Genomic DNA, 8,644 nt, shown 5'->3' on the forward strand with positions numbered 1-8,644 from the left:
TTGCCATGGCTCGCTCGTCAGCACGATTTCCTGCCTGCCTCACGCAGGCAGCCACAAAAGAGTCCATCCGTCCGTCCGTCTCTGATGCAGCAGCAGCAGCAGTCCACGAGAAAGCAGCGCAGCGCAAGAGGCGACGGAGTTGAGGTCAGCTCGGTCAGTTCTCAGTGCTTGTCCTTGTCGACACAGGCGCAGTGGGAAGGGATCAGCAGAAAGTATGTATGCAACGGAGTTCCTTTTGGATCTCGACCCGTGGCCGTGGGCTGTGATTCATTTCTGAACCGTGCTTTCCTTTTTTTTCATGGTAATAATATGTTTAAGGTTATTATTCAGTACGAGTTACTCGGTCAAGAATATGTACATTGGAGTTGTGCTAATTCTTCGCGGGGCTTATTTGTTGCAGCATCTACAACAAAAGTTGAACATGTCGCGGATGTGTTATCGACCGAAATTGCAGCTATGGTTCTGGTTCAAGGCCTAAAATTGGCTAATACTCTGGACACTTTCGAACAAGACTCTGGACACTCAATGGTGGCAGGCCCAATTCTTGAAGAATGCGGTTTACTGTTAGTTAATTTTGAAAAGGTTGTTATTGAGCATTGTTACCACGAATCAAATATTGGTGGCTCATGTGCGCAGAATGGAAGTGTTGATCCATCAAACTTATGGTTGGGCTCACCTCCAAATTTTATTTCTGAATTTCTAGCGGACGTTGTAAGCGTTATTTAATTTTAATAAAGTTAATCGCGATGGCCCTTCCCTAAAAAAACAATATGTGCCACGAGTTCATACCGGAACCTATATTTCCTCCCTCCTTTTCTTAGTAATGGAGCACGGGGAGCCCTCCGTGTTGATCTAAAAGAAAAAAAAACATTTCTTCCCTCCCCCTCCAACTGTCCATGTATCGCCGGCACGCTTCCAACGTGATGGCACTGTCTATCGTGTGAGGCTCCATGTGGCGACGTAGCCGCGCACGAGGCTCTAAGCCACTACCACAGGAGCGGTAAATGGCCATGCGGACGACCATATGCCCATATCCTCCACGTCCCCGCATGGGTCGTCAGCCGATTTCCACAGAGCCTCCACACCACACAGTCCAACACTAGCATAATCCTCGGCGTTCAGCTCAGTTAGTTTCTTGTCGTCATCGATCCCGGCTGAGCTGACCACCGAGCGGGCAAAGTGAGAATACTCCTCTTCCCGAACCGGGGGCTAGCGCTGGTGCAGGCCGAGCCAGTGGGCATGAACACGACAAGGCATGGGTGGTGCTGTGTTGTGCTGTGCAGGAGTAGCCACCCATGTGAACGACTACCGGACCGGCAAGGCAGTAGGCATCTTCATTTCTTCTTCTTTTGGAGACTTGACCCTCCCATGCGATGCATTGTTGTGACTCGACACCATGGTTTGTGAAAACCTGCCCGGACCCCACCGGCGACACTAGTGGCTCCATTATTCCGTGACATTTTGTGACGATGTTGCTTTTTTTGTCAGAAAATCTGCTGATCTATCCGCTTGCTTTGATAGGTACCAGCACTAGCACAGTCCTCGGCGTTCAGCTCAGTCAATTTCTTGTCGTCATCGATGCCGGCTGAGCTGACCACCGAGCGGGCAAAGTGGAGAATACTCCTCTCCCCGGAACGGGGGCTGGCGCTGGTGCAGGCTGAGCCAGTGGGCATGAACACGGTAAGGCATGGGTGGTGCTATGCTGTGTTGTGCTGTGGAGGAGTAGCCACCCACATGAACGACTACCGGACCGGCAAAGCAGTAGGCATCTTCCTTTTTTCTTCTTTTGGAGACTTGACCCTCCCATGCGATGCATTGTTGTGACTCGACATCATGGTTTGTGAAAACCTGTCCGGCCCCCACCGGCGGCACTGGCGGCTCCATTATTCCGTGTCATGTTTGTGACGATGTTGCTTTTTTTGTCAGAAAATCTGCTGATCTATCCGTTTTGCTTTGATAGGTACCAGCACTAGCAAAGTCCTCGACATTCAGCTCAGTCAGTTCCTTGTCGTCATCGATGCCAGCTGAGCTGACCACTGAGCAGGTAAAGTGGAGAATACTCCTCTTCCCGAACCGGGGGCTGGCTCTAGTGCAGGCCGAGCCAGTGGGCATGAACATGGCAAGGCATGGGTGGTGTTGTGTTGTGTTGTGCAGGAGTAGCCACCCACGTGAACGACTACCGGACCGGCAAAGCAGTAGGCATCTTCCTTTTCTTCTTCTTGTCGAGACTTGACCCTCCCATGCGATGCATTGTTGTGACTCGATACCACGGTTTGTGAAAACCTATCCGGCCCCCACCGGCGGCACTAGTGGCTCCATTATTCTGTGTCATGTTTGTGACGATGTTGCTTTTTTTTGTCAGAAAATCTGCTGATCTATCCGCTTTGCTTTGATAGGTACCAACACTAGCACAGTCCTCGGCGTTCAGCTCAGTCAGTTCCTTGTCGTCATCGATGCCGGCTGAGCTGACCACCAAGTAGGTAAAGTGGAGAATACTCCTCTTCCCGAACTGGGGGCTGGCGCTGGTGCAGGCCGAGCCAGTGGGCATGAACACGACAAGGCATGGGCTATGCTGTGTTGTGCTGTGCAGGAGTAGCCACCCACATGAATGACTACCGGACCGGCAAAGCAGTAGGCATCTTCCTTTTCTTCTTCTTTTTGAGACTTGACCCTCCCATGCGATGCATTGTTGTGACTCGACACGACGGTTTGTGAAATCTTGTCCGGCCCCCATCGGCGGCACTGGCGGGTCCATTATTCTGTCTCATGTTTTTGACGATGTTACTTTTTTTGTAAGAAAATCTGCTGATCTATCCGTTTGCTTTGATAGGTACCAGCACTACCATAGTCCTCGGCTTTCAGCTCAATCAGTTCCTTGTCGTCATCGATGTCGGCTGAGCTGACCACCGAGCGGGCAAAGTGGAGAGTACTCCTCTTCCCAAATCGGGGGCTGGCGCTGGTGCAGGCCGAGCCAGCGGGCATGAACACGACAAGGAATGGGTGGTGTTGTGCTGTGCTGTGCAGGAGTAGCCACCGACGTGAACGACTACCGGACAGGCAAAGCAGTAGGCATCTTCCTTTTCTTCTTGTTTTCGAGACTTGACCCTCCCATGCGATGCATTGTTGTGACTCGACTCCACGGTTTGTGAAAACCTATCCGGCCCCCATCGGCGGCACTAGCGGCTCCATTATTCCGTGTCATGTTTCTGGCGATGTTACTTTTTTTGTCCGAAAATCCGCTAATCTATCCGCTTTGCTTTGATAGGTACCAGCACTAGCACAATCCTCGGCGTTCAGCTCAGTGAGTTCCTTGTTGTCATCGATGCCGGCTGAGCTGACCACCGAGCAGGCAAAGCGAAGAATACTCCTCTTCCCGAACCGGGGGCTGGCGCTGGTGCAGGCCAAGCCAGTGGGCATGAACACAACAAGGCATGGGTGGTGCTATGCTGTGCTGTGCAGGAGTAGCCACCCACGTGAACGACTACCGGACCACTAAAGCAGTAGGCATCTTCCTTTTCTTCTTCTTTTTGAGACTTGACCCTCCCATGCGATGCATTGTTGTGACTCGACACCACGGTTGTGAAAACTTGTCCGGCCCCCACCGGCGGCACTGGCGGCTCCATTATTCCATGTCATGTTTGTGATGATGTTTCTTTTTTTGTCAGAAAATCTGCTGATCTATCCGCTTGCTCTGATAGGTAACAGCACTAGCACAGTCCTCGGCGTTTAGCTCAGTCAGTTTCTTGTCGTCATCGATGCTGGCTGAGCTGACCACCGAGCGGGCAAAGTGGAGAATACTCCTCTTCCCGAATCGGGGGATGACGCTGGTGCAGGCCGAGCCAGTGGGCATGAACACGGCAAGGCATGGGTGGTGTTGTGCTGTGCTGTGCAGGAGTAGCCACCCACGTGAACGACTACCGGACCGGCAAAGCAGTAGGCATCTTCCTTTTCTTCTTCTTTTCGAGACTTGACCCTTGCATGCGATGCATTGTTGTGACTCGACACCACGGTTTGTGAAAACATGTCCGGCCCCCACCAGCGGCACTAGCGGCTCCATTATTCTCTGTCATGTTTGTGACGATGTTGCTTTTTTTGTCAGAAAATCTGCTGATCTATCCGCTTTGCTTTGATAGGTACCGGCACTTGCACAGTCCTCGTCCTTCAGCTCAGTGAGTTCCTTGTCGTCATCGATGCCGGCTGAGCTGACCACCGAGCGGGCAAAGTGCAGAATACTCCTCTTCCTGAACCGAGGGCTGGCGCTGGTGCAGGCCGAGCCAGTGGGCATGAACACGACAAGGCATGGGTGGTGCTGCGCTGTGCTGTGCAGGAGTAGCCACCCACGTGAATGACTACCAGACCGACAAAGCAGTAGGCATCTTCCTTTTCTTCATCTTTTTGAGACTTGACCCTCCCATGCGATGCACTGTTGTGACTCGACACCACGGTTTGTGAAAACCTATCTGGCCCCCACCAGCGGCACTGGCGGCTCCATTATTCCGTGTCATGTTTGTGACGATGTTGCTTTTTTGTCAGGAAATCTGCTGATCTAGCCGCTTGCTTTGATAGGTACCAGCACTAGCACAGTCCTCGGCGTTCAACTCAGTCAGTTCCTTGTCGTCATCGATCCCGGTTGAGCTGGCCACCGAGCGGCCAAAGTTGAGAATACTCGTCTTCCCAAACCGGGGCTGGCGTTGGTGCAAGCCGAGCCAGTGGGCATGAACACGGAAAGGCATGGGTGGTGTTGTGCTGTGCTGTGCAGGAGTAGCCACCCACGTGAACGACTACCGGACCGGCAAAGCAGTAGGCATCTTCCTTTTCTTCTTCTTTTCGAGACTTGACCCTTGCATGCGATGCATTGTTGTGACTCGACACCACGGTTTGTGAAAACATGTCCGCCCCCCACCAGCGGCACTAGCGGCTCCATTATTCTCTGTCATGTTTGTGACGATGTTGCTTTTTTTGTCAGAAAATCTGCTGATCTATCCGCTTTGCTTTGATAGGTACCGGCACTTGCACAGTCCTCGTCCTTCAGCTCAGTGAGTTCCTTGTCGTCATCGATGCCGGCTGAGCTGACCACCGAGCGGGCAAAGTGCAGAATACTCCTCTTCCTGAACCGAGGGCTGGCACTGGTGCAGGCCGAGCCAGTGGGCATGAACACGACAAGGCATGGGTGGTGCTGCGCTGTGCTGTGCAGGAGTAGCCACCCACGTGAATGACTACCAGACCGACAAAGCAGTAGGCATCTTCCTTTTCTTCATCTTTTTGAGACTTGACCCTCCCATGCGATGCACTGTTGTGACTCGACACCACGGTTTGTGAAAACCTATCTGGCCCCCACCAGCGGCACTGGCGGCTCCATTATTCCGTGTCATGTTTGTGACGATGTTGCTTTTTTGTCAGGAAATCTGCTGATCTAGCCGCTTGCTTTGATAGGTACCAGCACTAGCACAGTCCTCGGCGTTCAACTCAGTCAGTTCCTTGTCGTCATCGATCCCGGTTGAGCTGGCCACCGAGCGGCCAAAGTTGAGAATACTCGTCTTCCCAAACCGGGGCTGGCGTTGGTGCAAGCCGAGCCAGTGGGCATGAACACGGAAAGGCATGGGTGGTGTTGTGTTGTGCTGTGCACGAGTAGCCACCCACGTGAACGACTACCGGACTAGCAAAGCAGTAGGCATCTTCCTATTCTTCTTCTTTTTTAGACTTGACCCTCCCATGCGATGCATTATTGTGACTCGACATCACGGTTTGTGAAAACCTGTCCGACCCACACCGGCGGCACTGACGGCTCCATTATTCCGTTCATGTTTGTGACGATGTTTCTTTTGTTTGTCGGAAAATCTGCTGATCCATCCCCTTGCTTTGATAGGTACCAGCACTAGCACAGTCCTCAACATTTAGCTCAGTCAGTTCCTTGTCGTCTTAGATGCCGGCTGAGCTGACCACCGAGCGGGCAAAGTGGAGAATACTCCTCTTCCCGAACCGGGGGCTGACGCTGGTGCAGGCGGAGCCAGTGGGCATGAACACGACAAGGCATGGGTGGTGCCGTGCTGTGTTGTGCAGGAGTAGCCACCCACGTGAACGACTACCGGACCGGCAAAGCAGTAGGCATCTTCCTTTTCTTCTTCTTTTTGAGACTCGACCCTCCCATGCGATGCATTGTTGTGAGTCGACACCACGGTTTGTGAAAACCTGTCCGGCCCCCACCGGCGGCACTGGCGGCTCCATTATTCCGTGTCATGTTTGTGACGAGTTGCTTTTTTTGTCAGAAAATCTGCTTATCTATCCGCTTGCTTTGATAGGTACCAACACTAGCACAGTCCTCGGCGTTCAGCTCAGTCAGTTCCTTGTCGTCATCGATGCCGGCTGAGCTGACCACCGAGCGGGCAAAGTGGAGAGTACTCCTCTTCCCGAACCGGGGGCTGGCGCTGGTGCAGGCCGAGCATGTGGGCATGAACACGGCAAGGCATGGGTGGTGCTATGATGTGTTGTGTTGTGCAGGAGTAGCCACCCACATGAACGACTACCAGACCGGCAAAGCAGTAGGCATCTTCCTTTTCTTCTTCTTTTTGAGACTTGACCCTCCCATGCGATGCATTGTTGTGATTCGACACCATGGTTTCTGAAAACCTGTCCGGCCCCCACCGGCGGCACTGGCGGGTCCATTATTCCGTGTCAGGTTTGTGACGATGTTGCTTTTTTGTCAGGAAATCTGCTGATCTAGCCGCTTGCTTTGATAGGTATCAGCACTAGCACAGTCCTCGGCGTTCAACTCAGTCAGTTCCTTGTGGAGAATACTCCTCTTCCCGAACCGGGGGCTGGCGCTGGTGCAGGCCGAGCCAGTGGGCATGAACACGGCAAGGAATGGGTGGTGTTGTGCTATGCTGTGCAGGAGTAGCCACCCACATGAACGACTATGGGACCAGCAAAGCTGTAGGCATCTTCCTTTTCTTCTTCTTTTCGAGACTTGACCCTCCCATGTGATGCATTGTTGCAACTCGACACCACGGTTTGTGAAAACATGTCCGGCCCCCACCGGCGGCACTAGCGGCTCCATTATTCTGTGTCATGTTTGTGACGATGTTGATCTTTTTGTCAGAGGTTCCTGAGTAATTCTACCAGTTGTAGTAGCCACTTTAACAGCACAATCATTTTCCTTACTATTCATTTCATTAAGCACTTCTTTTTGAGCCTTAAGTACTTGTTCTACTTGAGTGGTAACCATAGAAGCATGTTTGCTAACAAGTTTAAGTTTGCCTTTAATGTTAGCCATATAATCACCCAAGCGTCTAATCATATAAGCATTTTCTTTTAATTGTCTACCAAAATAAGCATTGAAGTCATCTTGCTTATACATAAAGTCATCAAACTCATCCAAGCACTGACTAGCAATTTTAGTAGGAGGGACTTCAGCTTTATCATATCTATAGAGAGAATTTACCTTTACTACCTGTGTCGGGATATCTGGATCAGGAGGTTCTTCAGTAAATAAATAATTAAGATCATATGTTTCTTCAACAGGCGGTGAATTAAGACCATGTATTTCTTCAATAGGAGGTAAATTCTTAACGTCTTCATCTTTAATACCTTTTTCTTTCATTGATTTCTTTGCCTCTTGCATATCTTCGGGACTGAGAAATAGGATACCTCTCTTCTTCGGAGTTGGTTTAGGAATAGGCTCAGTAATTGGAGCAGGAGATGGCTCAGGAGGTGCCCAATTATTTTCATTTGTCAACATATTGTTCAATAGAATTTCAGCTTCATCCGGTGTTCTTTCCCTGAAAAGAGAACCAGCACAACTATCTAGGTGATCTCTGGAAGCATCGGTTAGTCCATTATAAAAGATATCAAGTATTTCAGGTTTCTTAAGAGGATGATCAGGCAAAGCATTAAGTAACTTGAGAAGCCTCCCTCAAGCTTGTGGGAGACTCTCTTCTTTAATTTGCACGAAGTTGTATATTTCCCTCAAAGCAGCTTGTTTCTTATGAGTAGGGAAATATTTAGCAGAGAAGTAATAAATCATATCCTGGGGACTATGCACACAACCAGGATCAAGAGAATTAAACCATATATTAGCATCACCCTTTAATGAGAAGGGAAATATTTTGAGTATATAAAGGTAACGCGATCTCTCATCATTAGTGAACAGGGCAGCTATATCATTTAACATAGTAAGATGTGCCACAACAGTTTCAGATTTATAGCCATAAAACGGATCAGATTCAACCAAGGTAATTATATCAGGATCAACAGAAAATTCATAATCTTTATCAGGAACACAAATAGGTGAAGTAGCAAAACCAGGGTCAGGTCTGATTTTATCTCTAAGTGATTCTTTGTTCCATTTAATTAATAACCTCTTAAGCTGATATCTATCTTTGCAAGCAAAAATAGCGGCAGAAGATTCCACATCAAAAAGATAACCCTCAGGAATAACATGCATATTTTCATCATCACTATCATCATCGTATTCAGATTCAATAATTTCTTTTTCTCTAGCCCTAGCAATTTGTTCATCAAGAAATTCACCAAGGGGCACAGTAGTATCAGGCATAGAAGCAGTTTCATCATAAGTATCATGCATAGCAGAAGTGGCATCATCAATAACATGCGACATATCAGAATGAATAGCAGAAGCAGGTGTAGG

This window comes from Triticum urartu, chromosome 3A (assembly GCF_056163025.1).
Source record: "Triticum urartu cultivar PI428250 chromosome 3A, HENAU_Tu73, whole genome shotgun sequence".
NCBI lineage: Eukaryota > Viridiplantae > Streptophyta > Magnoliopsida > Poales > Poaceae > Triticum > Triticum urartu.